Source organism: Semicossyphus pulcher, unplaced genomic scaffold, assembly GCF_022749685.1.
Source record: "Semicossyphus pulcher isolate SPU_LCO1_2020_fin unplaced genomic scaffold, fSemPul1.0.p SCAF_16, whole genome shotgun sequence".
In the NCBI taxonomy this organism is placed as follows: Eukaryota; Metazoa; Chordata; class Actinopteri; order Labriformes; family Labridae; genus Semicossyphus; species Semicossyphus pulcher.
In genome coordinates, this window is record NW_027211670.1 from 29,675,660 (window position 1) to 29,700,385 (window position 24,726).

Sequence of the window (24,726 nt, forward strand, 5' to 3'; positions counted from 1 at the left end):
AAATCAATTAACGATGAAATCAGTTAAATGAAGATGAAATCAGTTAACGATGAAATCAGTTAACGATGAAATCAGTTAAATGAAGAATGAAAATGAAATCAGTTAACGATGAAATCAATTAACGATGAAATCAGTTAACGATGAAATCAGTTAAATGAAGATGAAATCAGTTAACGATGAAATCAGTTAACGATGAAATCAGTTAAATGAAGATGAAATCAGTTAACGATGAAATCAGTTAACGATGAAATCAGTTAACGATGAAATCAGTTAAATGAAGATGAAATCAGTTAACGATGAAATCAGTTAACGATGAAATCAGTTAACGATGAAATCAATTAAATGAAGATGAAATCAGTTAACGATGAAATCAGTTAAATGAAGAATGAAAATGAAATCAGTTAAATGAAGATGAAATCAGTTAACGATGAAATCAGTTAACGATGAAATCAGTTAAATGAAGATGAAATCAGTTAACGATGAAATCAGTTAACGATGAAATCAGTTAACGATGAAATCAATTAAATGAAGATGAAATCAGTTAACGATGAAATCAGTTAAATGAAGATGAAATCAGTTAACGATGAAATCAGTTAAAGATGAAATCAGTTAACGATGAAATCAGTTAACGATGAAATCAGTTAAATGAAGATGAAATCAGTTAACGATGAAATCAGTTAAATGAAGAATGAAAATGAAATCAGTTAAATGAAGATGAAATCAGTTAACGATGAAATCAGTTAACGATGAAATCAGTTAACGATGAAATCAGTTAAATGAAGATGAAATCAGTTAACCATGAAATCAGTTAACAATGAAATCAGTTAAATGAAGATGAAATCAGTTAACGATGAAATCAGTTAACGATGAAATCAGTTAACGATGAAATCAGTTAAATGAAGATGAAATCAGTTAACGATGAAATCAGTTAACGATGAAATCAGTTAAATGAAGATGAAATCAGTTAACGATGAAATCAGTTAACGATGAAATCAGTTAAATGAAGATGAAATCAGTTAACGATGAAATCAGTTAACGATGAAATCAGTTAACGATGAAATCAATTAAATGAAGATGAAATCAGTTAACGATGAAATCAATTAAATGAAGATGAAATCAGTTAACGATGAAATCAGTTAACAATGAAATCAGTTAAATGAAGATGAAATCAGTTAACGATGAAATCAGTTAACGATGAAATCAGTTAAAGATGAAATCAGTTAACGATGAAATCAGTTAACGATGAAATCAGTTAACGATGAAATCAGTTAAATGAAGATGAAATCAGTTAACGATGAAATCAATTAACGATGAAATCAGTTAACAATGAAATCAGTTAAATGAAGATGAAATCAGTTAACGATGAAATCAGTTAACGATGAAATCAGTTAACGATGAAATCAGTTAACGATGAAATCAGTTAAATGAAGATGAAATCAGTTAACGATGAAATCAGTTAAATGAAGAATGAAAATGAAATCAGTTAAATGAAGATGAAATCAGTTAACGATGAAATCAGTTAACAATGAAATCAGTTAAATGAAGATGAAATCAGTTAACGATGAAATCAGTTAACGATGAAATCAGTTAACGATGAAATCAGTTAAATGAAGATGAAATCAGTTAACGATGAAATCAGTTAACGATGAAATCAGTTAAATGAAGATGAAATCAGTTAACGATGAAATCAGTTAACGATGAAATCAGTTAAATGAAGAATGAAAATGAAATCAGTTAACGATGAAATCAGTTAACGATGAAATCAGTTAACGATGAAATCAATTAAATGAAGATGAAATCAGTTAACGATGAAATCAGTTAAATGAAGAATGAAAATGAAATCAGTTAAATGAAGATGAAATCAGTTAACGATGAAATCAGTTAACGATGAAATCAGTTAAATGAAGATGAAATCAGTTAACGATGAAATCAGTTAACGATGAAATCAGTTAACGATGAAATCAATTAAATGAAGATGAAATCAGTTAACGATGAAATCAGTTAAATGAAGATGAAATCAGTTAACGATGAAATCAGTTAAAGATGAAATCAGTTAACGATGAAATCAGTTAACGATGAAATCAGTTAACGATGAAATCAGTTAAATGAAGATGAAATCAGTTAACGATGAAATCAGTTAAATGAAGAATGAAAATGAAATCAGTTAAATGAAGATGAAATCAGTTAACGATGAAATCAGTTAACGATGAAATCAGTTAACGATGAAATCAGTTAAATGAAGATGAAATCAGTTAACAATGAAATCAGTTAAATGAAGATGAAATCAGTTAACGATGAAATCAGTTAACGATGAAATCAGTTAACGATGAAATCAGTTAACGATGAAATCAGTTAAATGAAGATGAAATCAGTTAACGATGAAATCAGTTAACGATGAAATCAGTTAAATGAAGATGAAATCAGTTAACGATGAAATCAGTTAACGATGAAATCAGTTAAATGAAGATGAAATCAGTTAACGATGAAATCAGTTAACGATGAAATCAATTAAATGAAGATGAAATCAGTTAACGATGAAATCAATTAAATGAAGATGAAATCAGTTAACGATGAAATCAGTTAACAATGAAATCAGTTAAATGAAGATGAAATCAGTTAACGATGAAATCAGTTAACGATGAAATCAGTTAAAGATGAAATCAGTTAACGATGAAATCAGTTAACGATGAAATCAGTTAAATGAAGATGAAATCAGTTAACGATGAAATCAATTAACGATGAAATCAGTTAACAATGAAATCAGTTAAATGAAGATGAAATCAGTTAACGATGAAATCAGTTAACGATGAAATCAGTTAACGATGAAATCAGTTAAAGATGAAATCAGTTAAATGAAGAATGAAAATGAAATCAGTTAACGATGAAATCAATTAACGATGAAATCAGTTAACGATGAAATCAGTTAAATGAAGATGAAATCAGTTAACGATGAAATCAGTTAACGATGAAATCAGTTAACGATGAAATCAGTTAACGATGAAATCAATTAAATGAAGATGAAATCAGTTAACGATGAAATCAGTTAAATGAAGAATGAAAATGAAATCAGTTAAATGAAGATGAAATCAGTTAACGATGAAATCAGTTAACGATGAAATCAGTTAAATGAAGATGAAATCAGTTAACGATGAAATCAGTTAACGATGAAATCAGTTAAATGAAGATGAAATCAGTTAACGATGAAATCAGTTAACGATGAAATCAATTAAATGAAGATGAAATCAGTTAACGATGAAATCAGTTAAATGAAGAATGAAAATGAAATCAGTTAAATGAAGATGAAATCAGTTAACGATGGAATCAGTTAACGATGAAATCAATTAAATGAAGATGAAATCAGTTAACGATGAAATCAGTTAAATGAAGATGAAATCAGTTAACGATGAAATCAGTTAAAGATGAAATCAGTTAACGATGAAATCAGTTAACGATGAAATCAGTTAACGATGAAATCAGTTAAATGAAGATGAAATCAGTTAACGATGAAATCAGTTAAATGAAGAATGAAAATGAAATCAGTTAAATGAAGATGAAATCAGTTAACGATGAAATCAGTTAACGATGAAATCAGTTAACGATGAAATCAGTTAAATGAAGATGAAATCAGTTAACGATGAAATCAGTTAACAATGAAATCAGTTAAATGAAGATGAAATCAGTTAACGATGAAATCAGTTAACGATGAAATCAGTTAAATGAAGATGAAATCAGTTAACGATGAAATCAGTTAACGATGAAATCAATTAACGATGAAATCAGTTAAATGAAGATGAAATCAGTTAACGATGAAATCAGTTAAAGATGAAATCAGTTAAATGAAGAATGAAGATGAAATCAGTTAACGATGAAATCAGTTAAATGAAGATGAAATCAGTTAACGATGAAATCAGTTAACGATGAAATCAGTTAACGATGAAATCAGTTAAATGAAGATGAAATCAGTTAACGATGAAATCAGTTAAATGAAGAATGAAGATGAAATCAGTTAACGATGAAATCAATTAACGATGAAATCAGTTAACGATGAAATCAGTTAAATGAAGATGAAATCAGTTAACGATGAAATCAGTTAACGATGAAATCAGTTAAATGAAGAATGAAAATGAAATCAGTTAACGATGAAATCAGTTAAATGAAGATGAAATCAGTTAACGATGAAATCAGTTAACGATGAAATCAGTTAAATGAAGATGAAATCAGTTAACGATGAAATCAGTTAACGATGAAATCAGTTAACGATGAAATCAGTTAAATGAAGATGAAATCAGTTAACGATGAAATCAGTTAACGATGAAATCAATTAAATGAAGATGAAATCAGTTAACGATGAAATCAGTTAACGATGAAATCAGTTAAATGAAGATGAAATCAGTTAAATGAAGATGAAATCAGTTAACGATGAAATCAGTTAACGATGAAATCAGTTAACGATGAAATCAGTTAAATGAAGATGAAATCAGTTAAAGATGAAATCAGTTAACGATGAAATCAGTTAACGATGAAATCAGTTAAATGAAGATGAAATCAGTTAACGATGAAATCAGTTAACGATGAAATCAATTAACGATGAAATCAGTTAAATGAAGATGAAATCAGTTAACGATGAAATCAGTTAAAGATGAAATCAGTTAAATGAAGAATGAAGATGAAATCAGTTAACGATGAAATCAGTTAAATGAAGATGAAATCAGTTAACGATGAAATCAATTAACGATGAAATCAGTTAACGATGAAATCAATTAACGATGAAATCAGTTAAATGAAGATGAAATCAGTTAACGATGAAATCAGTTAAAGATGAAATCAGTTAAATGAAGAATGAAGATGAAATCAGTTAACGATGAAATCAGTTAACGATGAAATCAGTTAACGATGAAATCAATTAACGATGAAATCAGTTAAATGAAGATGAAATCAGTTAACGATGAAATCAATTAACGATGAAATCAGTTAACGATGAAATCAGTTAAATGAAGATGAAATCAGTTAACGATGAAATCAGTTAACGATGAAATCAGTTAAATGAAGAATGAAAATGAAATCAGTTAACGATGAAATCAATTAACGATGAAATCAGTTAACGATGAAATCAGTTAAATGAAGATGAAATCAGTTAACGATGAAATCAGTTAACGATGAAATCAGTTAAATGAAGATGAAATCAGTTAACGATGAAATCAGTTAACGATGAAATCAGTTAACGATGAAATCAGTTAAATGAAGATGAAATCAGTTAACGATGAAATCAGTTAACGATGAAATCAGTTAACGATGAAATCAATTAAATGAAGATGAAATCAGTTAACGATGAAATCAGTTAACGATGAAATCAGTTAAATGAAGATGAAATCAGTTAAATGAAGATGAAATCAGTTAACGATGTAATCAGTTAACGATGAAATCAGTTAAATGAAGATGAAATCAGTTAAAGATGAAATCAGTTAACGATGAAATCAGTTAACGATGAAATCAGTTAAATGAAGATGAAATCAGTTAACGATGAAATCAGTTAACGATGAAATCAATTAACGATGAAATCAGTTAACGATGAAATCAATTAACGATGAAATCAGTTAAATGAAGATGAAATCAGTTAACGATGAAATCAGTTAACGATGAAATCAGTTAAATGAAGAATGAAAATGAAATCAGTTAACGATGAAATCAATTAACGATGAAATCAGTTAACGATGAAATCAGTTAAATGAAGATGAAATCAGTTAACGATGAAATCAGTTAACGATGAAATCAGTTAAATGAAGATGAAATCAGTTAACGATGAAATCAGTTAACGATGAAATCAGTTAACGATGAAATCAGTTAAATGAAGATGAAATCAGTTAACGATGAAATCAGTTAACGATGAAATCAGTTAACGATGAAATCAATTAAATGAAGATGAAATCAGTTAACGATGAAATCAGTTAAATGAAGAATGAAAATGAAATCAGTTAAATGAAGATGAAATCAGTTAACGATGAAATCAGTTAACGATGAAATCAGTTAAATGAAGATGAAATCAGTTAACGATGAAATCAGTTAACGATGAAATCAGTTAACGATGAAATCAATTAAATGAAGATGAAATCAGTTAACGATGAAATCAGTTAAATGAAGATGAAATCAGTTAACGATGAAATCAGTTAAAGATGAAATCAGTTAACGATGAAATCAGTTAACGATGAAATCAGTTAACGATGAAATCAGTTAAATGAAGATGAAATCAGTTAACGATGAAATCAGTTAAATGAAGAATGAAAATGAAATCAGTTAAATGAAGATGAAATCAGTTAACGATGAAATCAGTTAACGATGAAATCAGTTAACGATGAAATCAGTTAAATGAAGATGAAATCAGTTAACGATGAAATCAGTTAACAATGAAATCAGTTAAATGAAGATGAAATCAGTTAACGATGAAATCAGTTAACGATGAAATCAGTTAACGATGAAATCAGTTAAATGAAGATGAAATCAGTTAACGATGAAATCAGTTAACGATGAAATCAGTTAAATGAAGATGAAATCAGTTAACGATGAAATCAGTTAAATGAAGATGAAATCAGTTAACGATGAAATCAGTTAACGATGAAATCAGTTAAATGAAGAATGAAAATGAAATCAGTTAACGATGAAATCAATTAACGATGAAATCAGTTAACGATGAAATCAGTTAAATGAAGATGAAATCAGTTAACGATGAAATCAGTTAACGATGAAATCAGTTAAATGAAGATGAAATCAGTTAACGATGAAATCAGTTAACGATGAAATCAGTTAACGATGAAATCAATTAAATGAAGATGAAATCAGTTAACGATGAAATCAGTTAAATGAAGATGAAATCAGTTAACGATGAAATCAGTTAAAGATGAAATCAGTTAACGATGAAATCAGTTAACGATGAAATCAGTTAACGATGAAATCAGTTAAATGAAGATGAAATCAGTTAACGATGAAATCAGTTAAATGAAGAATGAAAATGAAATCAGTTAAATGAAGATGAAATCAGTTAACGATGAAATCAGTTAACGATGAAATCAGTTAAATGAAGATGAAATCAGTTAACGATGAAATCAGTTAACAATGAAATCAGTTAAATGAAGATGAAATCAGTTAACGATGAAATCAGTTAACGATGAAATCAGTTAACGATGAAATCAGTTAACGATGAAATCAGTTAAATGAAGATGAAATCAGTTAAAGATGAAATCAGTTAACGATGAAATCAGTTAACGATGAAATCAGTTAAATGAAGATGAAATCAGTTAACGATGAAATCAGTTAACGATGAAATCAATTAACGATGAAATCAGTTAAATGAAGATGAAATCAGTTAACGATGAAATCAGTTAAAGATGAAATCAGTTAAATGAAGAATGAAGATGAAATCAGTTAACGATGAAATCAGTTAAATGAAGATGAAATCAGTTAACGATGAAATCAGTTAACGATGAAATCAGTTAACGATGAAATCAGTTAAATGAAGATGAAATCAGTTAACGATGAAATCAGCTAAATGAAGAATGAAGATGAAATCAGTTAACGATGAAATCAATTAACGATGAAATCAGTTAACGATGAAATCAGTTAAATGAAGATGAAATCAGTTAACGATGAAATCAGTTAACGATGAAATCAGTTAAATGAAGAATGAAAATGAAATCAGTTAACGATGAAATCAATTAACGATGAAATCAGTTAACGATGAAATCAGTTAAATGAAGATGAAATCAGTTAACGATGAAATCAGTTAACGATGAAATCAGTTAAATGAAGATGAAATCAGTTAACGATGAAATCAGTTAACGATGAAATCAGTTAAATGAAGATGAAATCAGTTAACGATGAAATCAGTTAACGATGAAATCAGTTAACGATGAAATCAATTAAATGAAGATGAAATCAGTTAACGATGAAATCAGTTAACGATGAAATCAGTTAACGATGAAATCAATTAACGATGAAATCAGTTAACGATGAAATCAATTAACGATGAAATCAGTTAAATGAAGATGAAATCAGTTAACGATGAAATCAGTTAACGATGAAATCAATTAACGATGAAATCAGTTAAATGAAGATGAAATCAGTTAACGATGAAATCAGTTAAAGATGAAATCAGTTAAATGAAGAATGAAGATGAAATCAGTTAACGATGAAATCAATTAACGATGAAATCAGTTAAATGAAGATGAAATCAGTTAACGATGAAATCAGTTAAAGATGAAATCAGTTAAATGAAGAATGAAGATGAAATCAGTTAACGATGAAATCAGTTAAATGAAGATGAAATCAGTTAACGATGAAATCAGTTAACGATGAAATCAGTTAACGATGAAATCAGTTAACGATGAAATCAATTAAATGAAGATGAAATCAGTTAACGATGAAATCAGTTAAATGAAGAATGAAAATGAAATCAGTTAAATGAAGATGAAATCAGTTAACGATGAAATCAGTTAACGATGAAATCAGTTAAATGAAGATGAAATCAGTTAACGATGAAATCAGTTAACGATGAAATCAGTTAACGATGAAATCAATTAAATGAAGATGAAATCAGTTAACGATGAAATCAGTTAAATGAAGATGAAATCAGTTAACGATGAAATCAGTTAAAGATGAAATCAGTTAACGATGAAATCAGTTAACGATGAAATCAGTTAAATGAAGATGAAATCAGTTAACGATGAAATCAGTTAAATGAAGAATGAAAATGAAATCAGTTAAATGAAGATGAAATCAGTTAACGATGAAATCAGTTAACGATGAAATCAGTTAACGATGAAATCAGTTAAATGAAGATGAAATCAGTTAACCATGAAATCAGTTAACAATGAAATCAGTTAAATGAAGATGAAATCAGTTAACGATGAAATCAGTTAACGATGAAATCAGTTAACGATGAAATCAGTTAAATGAAGATGAAATCAGTTAACGATGAAATCAGTTAACGATGAAATCAGTTAAATGAAGATGAAATCAGTTAACGATGAAATCAGTTAACGATGAAATCAGTTAAATGAAGATGAAATCAGTTAACGATGAAATCAGTTAACGATGAAATCAGTTAACGATGAAATCAATTAAATGAAGATGAAATCAGTTAACGATGAAATCAATTAAATGAAGATGAAATCAGTTAACGATGAAATCAGTTAACAATGAAATCAGTTAAATGAAGATGAAATCAGTTAACGATGAAATCAGTTAACGATGAAATCAGTTAAAGATGAAATCAGTTAACGATGAAATCAGTTAACGATGAAATCAGTTAACGATGAAATCAGTTAAATGAAGATGAAATCAGTTAACGATGAAATCAATTAACGATGAAATCAGTTAACAATGAAATCAGTTAAATGAAGATGAAATCAGTTAACGATGAAATCAGTTAACGATGAAATCAGTTAACGATGAAATCAGTTAACGATGAAATCAGTTAAATGAAGATGAAATCAGTTAACGATGAAATCAGTTAAATGAAGAATGAAAATGAAATCAGTTAAATGAAGATGAAATCAGTTAACGATGAAATCAGTTAACAATGAAATCAGTTAAATGAAGATGAAATCAGTTAACGATGAAATCAGTTAACGATGAAATCAGTTAACGATGAAATCAGTTAAATGAAGATGAAATCAGTTAACGATGAAATCAGTTAACGATGAAATCAGTTAAATGAAGATGAAATCAGTTAACGATGAAATCAGTTAACGATGAAATCAGTTAAATGAAGAATGAAAATGAAATCAGTTAACGATGAAATCAGTTAACGATGAAATCAGTTAACGATGAAATCAATTAAATGAAGATGAAATCAGTTAACGATGAAATCAGTTAAATGAAGAATGAAAATGAAATCAGTTAAATGAAGATGAAATCAGTTAACGATGAAATCAGTTAACGATGAAATCAGTTAAATGAAGATGAAATCAGTTAACGATGAAATCAGTTAACGATGAAATCAGTTAACGATGAAATCAATTAAATGAAGATGAAATCAGTTAACGATGAAATCAGTTAAATGAAGATGAAATCAGTTAACGATGAAATCAGTTAAAGATGAAATCAGTTAACGATGAAATCAGTTAACGATGAAATCAGTTAACGATGAAATCAGTTAAATGAAGATGAAATCAGTTAACGATGAAATCAGTTAAATGAAGAATGAAAATGAAATCAGTTAAATGAAGATGAAATCAGTTAACGATGAAATCAGTTAACGATGAAATCAGTTAACGATGAAATCAGTTAAATGAAGATGAAATCAGTTAACAATGAAATCAGTTAAATGAAGATGAAATCAGTTAACGATGAAATCAGTTAACGATGAAATCAGTTAACGATGAAATCAGTTAACGATGAAATCAGTTAAATGAAGATGAAATCAGTTAACGATGAAATCAGTTAACGATGAAATCAGTTAAATGAAGATGAAATCAGTTAACGATGAAATCAGTTAACGATGAAATCAGTTAAATGAAGATGAAATCAGTTAACGATGAAATCAGTTAACGATGAAATCAATTAAATGAAGATGAAATCAGTTAACGATGAAATCAATTAAATGAAGATGAAATCAGTTAACGATGAAATCAGTTAACAATGAAATCAGTTAAATGAAGATGAAATCAGTTAACGATGAAATCAGTTAACGATGAAATCAGTTAAAGATGAAATCAGTTAACGATGAAATCAGTTAACGATGAAATCAGTTAAATGAAGATGAAATCAGTTAACGATGAAATCAATTAACGATGAAATCAGTTAACAATGAAATCAGTTAAATGAAGATGAAATCAGTTAACGATGAAATCAGTTAACGATGAAATCAGTTAACGATGAAATCAGTTAAAGATGAAATCAGTTAAATGAAGAATGAAAATGAAATCAGTTAACGATGAAATCAATTAACGATGAAATCAGTTAACGATGAAATCAGTTAAATGAAGATGAAATCAGTTAACGATGAAATCAGTTAACGATGAAATCAGTTAACGATGAAATCAGTTAACGATGAAATCAATTAAATGAAGATGAAATCAGTTAACGATGAAATCAGTTAAATGAAGAATGAAAATGAAATCAGTTAAATGAAGATGAAATCAGTTAACGATGAAATCAGTTAACGATGAAATCAGTTAAATGAAGATGAAATCAGTTAACGATGAAATCAGTTAACGATGAAATCAGTTAAATGAAGATGAAATCAGTTAACGATGAAATCAGTTAACGATGAAATCAATTAAATGAAGATGAAATCAGTTAACGATGAAATCAGTTAAATGAAGAATGAAAATGAAATCAGTTAAATGAAGATGAAATCAGTTAACGATGGAATCAGTTAACGATGAAATCAATTAAATGAAGATGAAATCAGTTAACGATGAAATCAGTTAAATGAAGATGAAATCAGTTAACGATGAAATCAGTTAAAGATGAAATCAGTTAACGATGAAATCAGTTAACGATGAAATCAGTTAACGATGAAATCAGTTAAATGAAGATGAAATCAGTTAACGATGAAATCAGTTAAATGAAGAATGAAAATGAAATCAGTTAAATGAAGATGAAATCAGTTAACGATGAAATCAGTTAACGATGAAATCAGTTAACGATGAAATCAGTTAAATGAAGATGAAATCAGTTAACGATGAAATCAGTTAACAATGAAATCAGTTAAATGAAGATGAAATCAGTTAACGATGAAATCAGTTAACGATGAAATCAGTTAAATGAAGATGAAATCAGTTAACGATGAAATCAGTTAACGATGAAATCAATTAACGATGAAATCAGTTAAATGAAGATGAAATCAGTTAACGATGAAATCAGTTAAAGATGAAATCAGTTAAATGAAGAATGAAGATGAAATCAGTTAACGATGAAATCAGTTAAATGAAGATGAAATCAGTTAACGATGAAATCAGTTAACGATGAAATCAGTTAACGATGAAATCAGTTAAATGAAGATGAAATCAGTTAACGATGAAATCAGTTAAATGAAGAATGAAGATGAAATCAGTTAACGATGAAATCAATTAACGATGAAATCAGTTAACGATGAAATCAGTTAAATGAAGATGAAATCAGTTAACGATGAAATCAGTTAACGATGAAATCAGTTAAATGAAGAATGAAAATGAAATCAGTTAACGATGAAATCAGTTAAATGAAGATGAAATCAGTTAACGATGAAATCAGTTAACGATGAAATCAGTTAAATGAAGATGAAATCAGTTAACGATGAAATCAGTTAACGATGAAATCAGTTAACGATGAAATCAGTTAAATGAAGATGAAATCAGTTAACGATGAAATCAGTTAACGATGAAATCAATTAAATGAAGATGAAATCAGTTAACGATGAAATCAGTTAACGATGAAATCAGTTAAATGAAGATGAAATCAGTTAAATGAAGATGAAATCAGTTAACGATGAAATCAGTTAACGATGAAATCAGTTAACGATGAAATCAGTTAAATGAAGATGAAATCAGTTAAAGATGAAATCAGTTAACGATGAAATCAGTTAACGATGAAATCAGTTAAATGAAGATGAAATCAGTTAACGATGAAATCAGTTAACGATGAAATCAATTAACGATGAAATCAGTTAAATGAAGATGAAATCAGTTAACGATGAAATCAGTTAAAGATGAAATCAGTTAAATGAAGAATGAAGATGAAATCAGTTAACGATGAAATCAGTTAAATGAAGATGAAATCAGTTAACGATGAAATCAATTAACGATGAAATCAGTTAACGATGAAATCAATTAACGATGAAATCAGTTAAATGAAGATGAAATCAGTTAACGATGAAATCAGTTAAAGATGAAATCAGTTAAATGAAGAATGAAGATGAAATCAGTTAACGATGAAATCAGTTAACGATGAAATCAGTTAACGATGAAATCAATTAACGATGAAATCAGTTAAATGAAGATGAAATCAGTTAACGATGAAATCAATTAACGATGAAATCAGTTAACGATGAAATCAGTTAAATGAAGATGAAATCAGTTAACGATGAAATCAGTTAACGATGAAATCAGTTAAATGAAGAATGAAAATGAAATCAGTTAACGATGAAATCAATTAACGATGAAATCAGTTAACGATGAAATCAGTTAAATGAAGATGAAATCAGTTAACGATGAAATCAGTTAACGATGAAATCAGTTAAATGAAGATGAAATCAGTTAACGATGAAATCAGTTAACGATGAAATCAGTTAACGATGAAATCAGTTAAATGAAGATGAAATCAGTTAACGATGAAATCAGTTAACGATGAAATCAGTTAACGATGAAATCAATTAAATGAAGATGAAATCAGTTAACGATGAAATCAGTTAACGATGAAATCAGTTAAATGAAGATGAAATCAGTTAAATGAAGATGAAATCAGTTAACGATGTAATCAGTTAACGATGAAATCAGTTAAATGAAGATGAAATCAGTTAAAGATGAAATCAGTTAACGATGAAATCAGTTAACGATGAAATCAGTTAAATGAAGATGAAATCAGTTAACGATGAAATCAGTTAACGATGAAATCAATTAACGATGAAATCAGTTAACGATGAAATCAATTAACGATGAAATCAGTTAAATGAAGATGAAATCAGTTAACGATGAAATCAGTTAACGATGAAATCAGTTAAATGAAGAATGAAAATGAAATCAGTTAACGATGAAATCAATTAACGATGAAATCAGTTAACGATGAAATCAGTTAAATGAAGATGAAATCAGTTAACGATGAAATCAGTTAACGATGAAATCAGTTAAATGAAGATGAAATCAGTTAACGATGAAATCAGTTAACGATGAAATCAGTTAACGATGAAATCAGTTAAATGAAGATGAAATCAGTTAACGATGAAATCAGTTAACGATGAAATCAGTTAACGATGAAATCAATTAAATGAAGATGAAATCAGTTAACGATGAAATCAGTTAAATGAAGAATGAAAATGAAATCAGTTAAATGAAGATGAAATCAGTTAACGATGAAATCAGTTAACGATGAAATCAGTTAAATGAAGATGAAATCAGTTAACGATGAAATCAGTTAACGATGAAATCAGTTAACGATGAAATCAATTAAATGAAGATGAAATCAGTTAACGATGAAATCAGTTAAATGAAGATGAAATCAGTTAACGATGAAATCAGTTAAAGATGAAATCAGTTAACGATGAAATCAGTTAACGATGAAATCAGTTAACGATGAAATCAGTTAAATGAAGATGAAATCAGTTAACGATGAAATCAGTTAAATGAAGAATGAAAATGAAATCAGTTAAATGAAGATGAAATCAGTTAACGATGAAATCAGTTAACGATGAAATCAGTTAACGATGAAATCAGTTAAATGAAGATGAAATCAGTTAACGATGAAATCAGTTAACAATGAAATCAGTTAAATGAAGATGAAATCAGTTAACGATGAAATCAGTTAACGATGAAATCAGTTAACGATGAAATCAGTTAAATGAAGATGAAATCAGTTAACGATGAAATCAGTTAACGATGAAATCAGTTAAATGAAGATGAAATCAGTTAACGATGAAATCAGTTAAATGAAGATGAAATCAGTTAACGATGAAATCAGTTAACGATGAAATCAGTTAAATGAAGAATGAAAATGAAATCAGTTAACGATGAAATCAATTAACGATGAAATCAGTTAACGATGAAATCAGTTAAATGAAGATGAAATCAGTTAACGATGAAATCAGTTAACGATGAAATCAGTTAAATGAAGATGAAATCAGTTAACGATGAAATCAGTTAACGATGAAATCAGTTAACGATGAAATCAATTAAATGAAGATGAAATCAGTTAACGATGAAATCAGTTAAATGAAGATGAAATCAGTTAACGATGAAATCAGTTAAAGATGAAATCAGTTAACGATGAAATCAGTTAACGATGAAATCAGTTAACGATGAAATCAGTTAAATGAAGATGAAATCAGTTAACGATGAAATCAGTTAAATGAAGAATGAAAATGAAATCAGTTAAATGAAGATGAAATCAGTTAACGATGAAATCAGTTAACGATGAAATCAGTTAAATGAAGATGAAATCAGTTAACGATGAAATCAGTTAACAATGAAATCAGTTAAATGAAGATGAAATCAGTTAACGATGAAATCAGTTAACGATGAAATCAGTTAACGATGAAATCAGTTAACGATGAAATCAGTTAAATGAAGATGAAATCAGTTAAAGATGAAATCAGTTAACGATGAAATCAGTTAACGATGAAATCAGTTAAATGAAGATGAAATCAGTTAACGATGAAATCAGTTAACGATGAAATCAATTAACGATGAAATCAGTTAAATGAAGATGAAATCAGTTAACGATGAAATCAGTTAAAGATGAAATCAGTTAAATGAAGAATGAAGATGAAATCAGTTAACGATGAAATCAGTTAAATGAAGATGAAATCAGTTAACGATGAAATCAGTTAACGATGAAATCAGTTAACGATGAAATCAGTTAAATGAAGATGAAATCAGTTAACGATGAAATCAGCTAAATGAAGAATGAAGATGAAATCAGTTAACGATGAAATCAATTAACGATGAAATCAGTTAACGATGAAATCAGTTAAATGAAGATGAAATCAGTTAACGATGAAATCAGTTAACGATGAAATCAGTTAAATGAAGAATGAAAATGAAATCAGTTAACGATGAAATCAATTAACGATGAAATCAGTTAACGATGAAATCAGTTAAATGAAGATGAAATCAGTTAACGATGAAATCAGTTAACGATGAAATCAGTTAAATGAAGATGAAATCAGTTAACGATGAAATCAGTTAACGATGAAATCAGTTAAATGAAGATGAAATCAGTTAACGATGAAATCAGTTAACGATGAAATCAGTTAACGATGAAATCAATTAAATGAAGATGAAATCAGTTAACGATGAAATCAGTTAACGATGAAATCAGTTAACGATGAAATCAATTAACGATGAAATCAGTTAACGATGAAATCAATTAACGATGAAATCAGTTAAATGAAGATGAAATCAGTTAACGATGAAATCAGTTAACGATGAAATCAATTAACGATGAAATCAGTTAAATGAAGATGAAATCAGTTAACGATGAAATCAGTTAAAGATGAAATCAGTTAAATGAAGAATGAAGATGAAATCAGTTAACGATGAAATCAATTAACGATGAAATCAGTTAAATGAAGATGAAATCAGTTAACGATGAAATCAGTTAAAGATGAAATCAGTTAAATGAAGAATGAAGATGAAATCAGTTAACGATGAAATCAGTTAAATGAAGATGAAATCAGTTAACGATGAAATCAGTTAACGATGAAATCAGTTAACGATGAAATCAGTTAACGATGAAATCAATTAAATGAAGATGAAATCAGTTAACGATGAAATCAGTTAAATGAAGATGAAATCAGTTAACGATGAAATCAGTTAAAGATGAAATCAGTTAACGATGAAATCAGTTAACGATGAAATCAGTTAAATGAAGATGAAATCAGTTAACGATGAAATCAGTTAAATGAAGAATGAAAATGAAATCAGTTAAATGAAGATGAAATCAGTTAACGATGAAATCAGTTAACGATGAAATCAGTTAACGATGAAATCAGTTAAATGAAGATGAAATCAGTTAACGATGAAATCAGTTAACAATGAAATCAGTTAAATGAAGATGAAATCAGTTAACGATGAAATCAGTTAACGATGAAATCAGTTAACGATGAAATCAGTTAACGATGAAATCAGTTAAATGAAGATGAAATCAGTTAACGATGAAATCAGTTAAATGAAGAATGAAGATGAAATCAGTTAACGATGAAATCAATTAACGATGAAATCAGTTAACGATGAAATCAGTTAAATGAAGATGAAATCAGTTAACGATGAAATCAGTTAACGATGAAATCAGTTAAATGAAGAATGAAAATGAAATCAGTTAACGATGAAATCAATTAACGATGAAATCAGTTAACGATGAAATCAGTTAAATGAAGATGAAATCAGTTAACGATGAAATCAGTTAACGATGAAATCAGTTAAATGAAGATGAAATCAGTTAACGATGAAATCAGTTAACGATGAAATCAGTTAACGATGAAATCAGTTAAATGAAGATGAAATCAGTTAACGATGAAATCAGTTAACGATGAAATCAGTTAACGATGAAATCAATTAAATGAAGATGAAATCAGTTAACGATGAAATCAGTTAAATGAAGAATGAAAATGAAATCAGTTAAATGAAGATGAAATCAGTTAACGATGAAATCAGTTAACGATGAAATCAGTTAAATGAAGATGAAATCAGTTAACGATGAAATCAGTTAACGATGAAATCAGTTAACGATGAAATCAATTAAATGAAGATGAAATCAGTTAACGATGAAATCAGTTAAATGAAGATGAAATCAGTTAACGATGAAATCAGTTAAAGATGAAATCAGTTAACGATGAAATCAGTTAACGATGAAATCAGTTAACGATGAAATCAGTTAAATGAAGATGAAATCAGTTAACGATGAAATCAGTTAAATGAAGAATGAAAATGAAATCAGTTAAATGAAGATGAAATCAGTTAACGATGAAATCAGTTAACGATGAAATCAGTTAACGATGAAATCAGTTAAATGAAGATGAAATCAGTTAACGATGAAATCAGTTAACGATGAAATCAATTAACGATGAAATCAGTTAAATGAAGATGAAATCAGTTAACGATGAAATCAGTTAAATGAAGATGAAATCAGTTAAAGATGAAATCAGTTAAATGAAGAATGAAGATGAAATCAGTTAACGATGAAATCAGTTAAATGAAGATGAAATCAGTTAACGATGAAATCAATTAACGATGAAATCAGTTAACGATGAAATCAATTAACGATGAAATCAGTTAAATGAAGATGAAATCAGTTAACGATGAAATCAGTTAAAGATGAAATCAGTTAAATGAAGAACGAAGATGAAATCAGTTAACGATGAAATCAGTTAACGATGAAATCAGTTAACGATGAAATCAATTAACGATGAAATCAGTTAAATGAAGATGAAATCAGTTAACGATGAAATCAGTTAAAGATGAAATCAGTTAAATGAAGAATGAAGATGAAATCAGTTAACGATGAAATCAGTTAAATGAAGATGAAATCAGTTAACGATGAAATCAGTTAACGATGAAATCAGTTAACGATGAAATCAATTAAATGAAGATGAAATCAGTTAACGATGAAATCAGTTAAATGAAGATGAAATCAGTTAACGATGAAATCAGTTAAAGATGAAATCAGTTAACGATGAAATCAGTTAACGATGAAATCAGTTAAATGAAGATGAAATCAGTTAACGATGAAATCAGTTAAATGAAGAATGAAAATGAAATCAGTTAAATGAAGATGAAATCAGTTAACGATGAAATCAGTTAACGATGAAATCAGTTAACGATGAAATCAGTTAAATGAAGATGAAATCAGTTAACGATGAAATCAGTTAACAATGAAATCAGTTAAATGAAGATGAAATCAGTTAACGATGAAATCAGTTAACGATGAAATCAGTTAACGATGAAATCAGTTAAATGAAGATGAAATCAGTTAACGATGAAATCAGTTAAATGAAGAATGAAGATGAAATCAGTTAACGATGAAATCAATTAACGATGAAATCAGTTAACGATGAAATCAGTTAAATGAAGATGAAATCAGTTAACGATGAAATCAGTTAAATGAAGAATGAAAATGAAATCAGTTAACGATGAAATCAATTAACGATGAAATCAGTTAACGATGAAATCAGTTAAATGAAGATGAAATCAGTTAACGATGAAATCAGTTAACGATGAAATCAGTTAAATGAAGATGAAATCAGTTAACGATGAAATCAGTTAACGATGAAATCAGTTAACGATGAAATCAGTTAAATGAAGATGAAATCAGTTAACGATGAAATCAGTTAACGATGAAATCAGTTAACGATGAAATCAATTAAATGAAGATGAAATCAGTTAACGATGAAATCAGTTAAATGAAGAATGAAAATGAAATCAGTTAAATGAAGATGAAATCAGTTAACGATGAAATCAGTTAAATGAAGATGAAATCAGTTAACGATGAAATCAGTTAACGATGAAATCAGTTAACGATGAAATCAATTAAATGAAGATGAAATCAGTTAACGATGAAATCAGTTAAATGAAGATGAAATCAGTTAACGATGAAATCAGTTAACGATGAAATCAGTTAACGATGAAATCAGTTAACGATGAAATCAGTTAAATGAAGATGAAATCAGTTAACGATGAAATCAGTTAAATGAAGAATGAAAATGAAATCAGTTAAATGAAGATGAAATCAGTTAACGATGAAATCAGTTAACGATGAAATCAGTTAACGATGAAATCAGTTAAATGAAGATGAAATCAGTTAACGATGAAATCAGTTAACGATGAAATCAATTAACGATGAAATCAGTTAAATGAAGATGAAATCAGTTAACGATGAAATCAGTTAAAGATGAAATCAGTTAAATGAAGAATGAAGATGAAATCAGTTAACGATGAAATCAGTTAAATGAAGATGAAATCAGTTAACGATGAAATCAATTAACGATGAAATCAGTTAACGATGAAATCAATTAACGATGAAATCAGTTAAATGAAGATGAAATCAGTTAACGATGAAATCAGTTAAAGATGAAATCAGTTAAATGAAGAATGAAGATGAAATCAGTTAACGATGAAATCAGTTAACGATGAAATCAGTTAACGATGAAATCAATTAACGATGAAATCAGTTAAATGAAGATGAAATCAGTTAACGATGAAATCAGTTAAAGATGAAATCAGTTAAATGAAGAATGAAGATGAAATCAGTTAACGATGAAATCAGTTAAATGAAGATGAAATCAGTTAACGATGAAATCAGTTAACGATGAAATCAGTTAACGATGAAATCAATTAAATGAAGATGAAATCAGTTAACGATGAAATCAGTTAAATGAAGATGAAATCAGTTAACGATGAAATCAGTTAAAGATGAAATCAGTTAACGATGAAATCAGTTAACGATGAAATCAGTTAACGATGAAATCAGTTAAATGAAGATGAAATCAGTTAACGATGAAATCAGTTAAATGAAGAATGAAAATGAAATCAGTTAAATGAAGATGAAATCAGTTAACGATGAAATCAGTTAACGATGAAATCAGTTAACGATGAAATCAGTTAAATGAAGATGAAATCAGTTAACGATGAAATCAGTTAACAATGAAATCAGTTAAATGAAGATGAAATCAGTTAACGATGAAATCAGTTAACGATGAAATCAGTTAACGATGAAATCAGTTAAATGAAGATGAAATCAGTTAACGATGAAATCAGTTAAATGAAGAATGAAGATGAAATCAGTTAACGATGAAATCAATTAACGATGAAATCAGTTAACGATGAAATCAGTTAAATGAAGATGAAATCAGTTAACGATGAAATCAGTTAACGATGAAATCAGTTAACGATGAAATCAGTTAAATGAAGAATGAAAATGAAATCAGTTAACGATGAAATCAATTAACGATGAAATCAGTTAACGATGAAATCAGTTAAATGAAGATGAAATCAGTTAACGATGAAATCAGTTAACGATGAAATCAGTTAAATGAAGATGAAATCAGTTAACGATGAAATCAGTTAACGATGAAATCAGTTAACGATGAAATCAGTTAAATGAAGATGAAATCAGTTAACGATGAAATCAGTTAACGATGAAATCAGTTAACGATGAAATCAATTAAATGAAGATGAAATCAGTTAACGATGAAATCAGTTAAATGAAGAATGAAAATGAAATCAGTTAAATGAAGATGAAATCAGTTAACGATGAAATCAGTTAACGATGAAATCAGTTAAATGAAGATGAAATCAGTTAACGATGAAATCAGTTAACGATGAAATCAGTTAACGATGAAATCAATTAAATGAAGATGAAATCAGTTAACGATGAAATCAGTTAAATGAAGATGAAATCAGTTAACGATGAAATCAGTTAAAGATGAAATCAGTTAACGATGAAATCAGTTAACGATGAAATCAGTTAACGATGAAATCAGTTAAATGAAGATGAAATCAGTTAACGATGAAATCAGTTAAATGAAGAATGAAAATGAAATCAGTTAAATGAAGATGAAATCAGTTAACGATGAAATCAGTTAACGATGAAATCAGTTAACGAGGAAATCAGTTAAATGAAGATGAAATCAGTTAACGATGAAATCAGTTAACAATGAAATCAGTTAAATGAAGATGAAATCAGTTAACGATGAAATCAGTTAACGATGAAATCAGTTAACGATGAAATCAGTTAAATGAAGATGAAATCAGTTAAAGATGAAATCAGTTAACGATGAAATCAGTTAAATGAAGATGAAATCAGTTAACGATGAAATCAGTTAACGATGAAATCAATTAACGATGAAATCAGTTAAATGAAGATGAAATCAGTTAACGATGAAATCAGTTAAAGATGAAATCAGTTAAATGAAGAATGAAGATGAAATCAGTTAACGATGAAATCAATTAACGATGAAATCAGTTAACGATGAAATCAGTTAAATGAAGATGAAATCAGTTAACGATGAAATCAGTTAACGATGAAATCAGTTAAATGAAGAATGAAAATTTAATCAGTTAACGATGAAATCAATTAACTATGAAATCAGTTAACGATGAAATCAGTTAAATGAAGATGAAATCAGTTAACGATGAAATCAGTTAACGATGAAATCAGTTAAATGAAGATGAAATCAGTTAACGATGAAATCAGTTAACGATGAAATCAGTTAAATGAAGATGAAATCAGTTAACGATGAAATCAGTTAACGATGAAATCAGTTAACGATGAAATCAATTAAATGAAGATGAAATCAGTTAACGATGAAATCAGTTAACGATGAAATCAGTTAAATGAAGATGAAATCAGTTAAATGAAGATGAAATCAGTTAACGATGAAATCAGTTAACGATGAAATCAGTTAACGATGAAATCAGTTAAATGAAGATGAAATCAGTTAAAGATGAAATCAGTTAACGATGAAATCAGTTAACGATGAAATCAGTTAAATGAAGATGAAATCAGTTAACGATGAAATCAGTTAACGATGAAATCAATTAACGATGAAATCAGTTAAATGAAGATGAAATCAGTTAACGATGAAATCAGTTAAAGATGAAATCAGTTAAATGAAGATGAAATCAGTTAAAGATGAAATCAGTTAACGATGAAATCAATTAACGATGAAATCAGTTAAATGAAGATGAAATCAGTTAACGATGAAATCAGTTAAAGATGAAATCGGTTAAATGAAGAATGAAGATGAAATCAGTTAACGATGAAATCAGTTAAATGAAGATGAAATCAGTTAACGATGAAATCAATTAACGATGAAATCAGTTAACGATGAAATCAATTAACGATGAAATCAGTTAAATGAAGATGAAATCAGTTAACGATGAAATCAGTTAAAGATGAAATCAGTTAAATGAAGAATGAAGATGAAATCAGTTAACGATGAAATCAGTTAAATGAAGATGAAATCAGTTAACGATGAAATCAATTAACGATGAAATCAGTTAACGATGAAATCAATTAACGATGAAATCAGTTAAATGAAGATGAAATCAGTTAACGATGAAATCAGTTAACGATGAAATCAGTTAACGATGAAATCAATTAACGATGAAATCAGTTAAATGAAGATGAAATCAGTTAAAGATGAAATCAGTTAACGATGAAATCAGTTAACGATGAAATCAGTTAAATGAAGATGAAATCAGTTAACGATGAAATCAGTTAACGATGAAATCAATTAACGATGAAATCAGTTAAATGAAGATGAAATCAGTTAACGATGAAATCAGTTAAAGATGAAATCAGTTAAATGAAGAATGAAGATGAAATCAGTTAACGATGAAATCAGTTAAATGAAGATGAAATCAGTTAACGATGAAATCAATTAACGATGAAATCAGTTAACGATGAAATCAATTAACGATGAAATCAGTTAAATGAAGATGAAATCAGTTAACGATGAAATCAGTTAAAGATGAAATCAGTTAAATGAAGAATGAAGATGAAATCAGTTAACGATGAAATCAGTTAAATGAAGATGAAATCAGTTAACGATGAAATCAATTAACGATGAAATCAGTTAACGATGAAATCAATTAACGATGAAATCAGTTAAATGAAGATGAAATCAGTTAACGATGAAATCAGTTAAAGATGAAATCAGTTAAATGAAGAATGAAGATGAAATCAGTTAACGATGAAATCAGTTAAATGAAGATGAAATCAGTTAACGATGAAATCAATTAACGATGAAATCAGTTAACGATGAAATCAATTAACGATGAAATCAGTTAAATGAAGATGAAATCAGTTAACGATGAAATCAGTTAACGATGAAATCAGTTAACGATGAAATCAATTAACGATGAAATCAGTTAAATGAAGATGAAATCAGTTAACGATGAAATCAGTTAAAGATGAAATCAGTTAAATGAAGAATGAAGATGAAATCAGTTAACGATGAAATCAGTTAAATGAAGATGAAATCAGTTAACGATGAAATCAGTTAACGATGAAATCAGTTAACGATGAAATCAGTTAAATGAAGATGAAATCAGTTAACGATGAAATCAGTTAAATGAAGAATGAAGATGAAATCAGTTAACGATGAAATCAATTAACGATGAAATCAGTTAACGATGAAATCAGTTAAATGAAGATGAAATCAGTTAACGATGAAATCAGTTAACGATGAAATCAGTTAAATGAAGAATGAAAATGAAATCAGTTAACGATGAAATCAATTAACGATGAAATCAGTTAACGATGAAATCAGTTAACGATGAAATCAGTTAAATGAAGATGAAATCAGTTAACGATGAAATCAGTTAACGATGAAATCAGTTAAATGAAGATGAAATCAGTTAACGATGAAATCAGTTAACGATGAAATCAGTTAACGATGAAATCAATTAAATGAAGATGAAATCAGTTAACGATGAAATCAGTTAACGATGAAATCAGTTAAATGAAGATGAAATCAGTTAAATGAAGATGAAATCAGTTAACGATGAAATCAGTTAACGATGAAATCAGTTAAATGAAGATGAAATCAGTTAAAGATGAAATCAGTTAACGATGAAATCAGTTAACGATGAAATCAGTTAAATGAAGATGAAATCAGTTAACGATGAAATCAGTTAACGATGAAATCAATTAACGATGAAATCAGTTAAATGAAGATGAAATCAGTTAACGATGAAATCAGTTAAAGATGAAATCAGTTAAATGAAGAATGAAGATGAAATCAGTTAACGATGAAATCAGTTAAATGAAGATGAAATCAGTTAACGATGAAATCAATTAACGATGAAATCAGTTAACGATGAAATCAATTAACGATGAAATCAGTTAAATGAAGATGAAATCAGTTAACGATGAAATCAGTTAAAGATGAAATCAGTTAAATGAAGAATGAAGATGAAATCAGTTAACGATGAAATCAGTTAAATGAAGATGAAATCAGTTAACGATGAAATCAATTAACGATGAAATCAGTTAACGATGAAATCAATTAACGATGAAATCAGTTAAATGAAGATG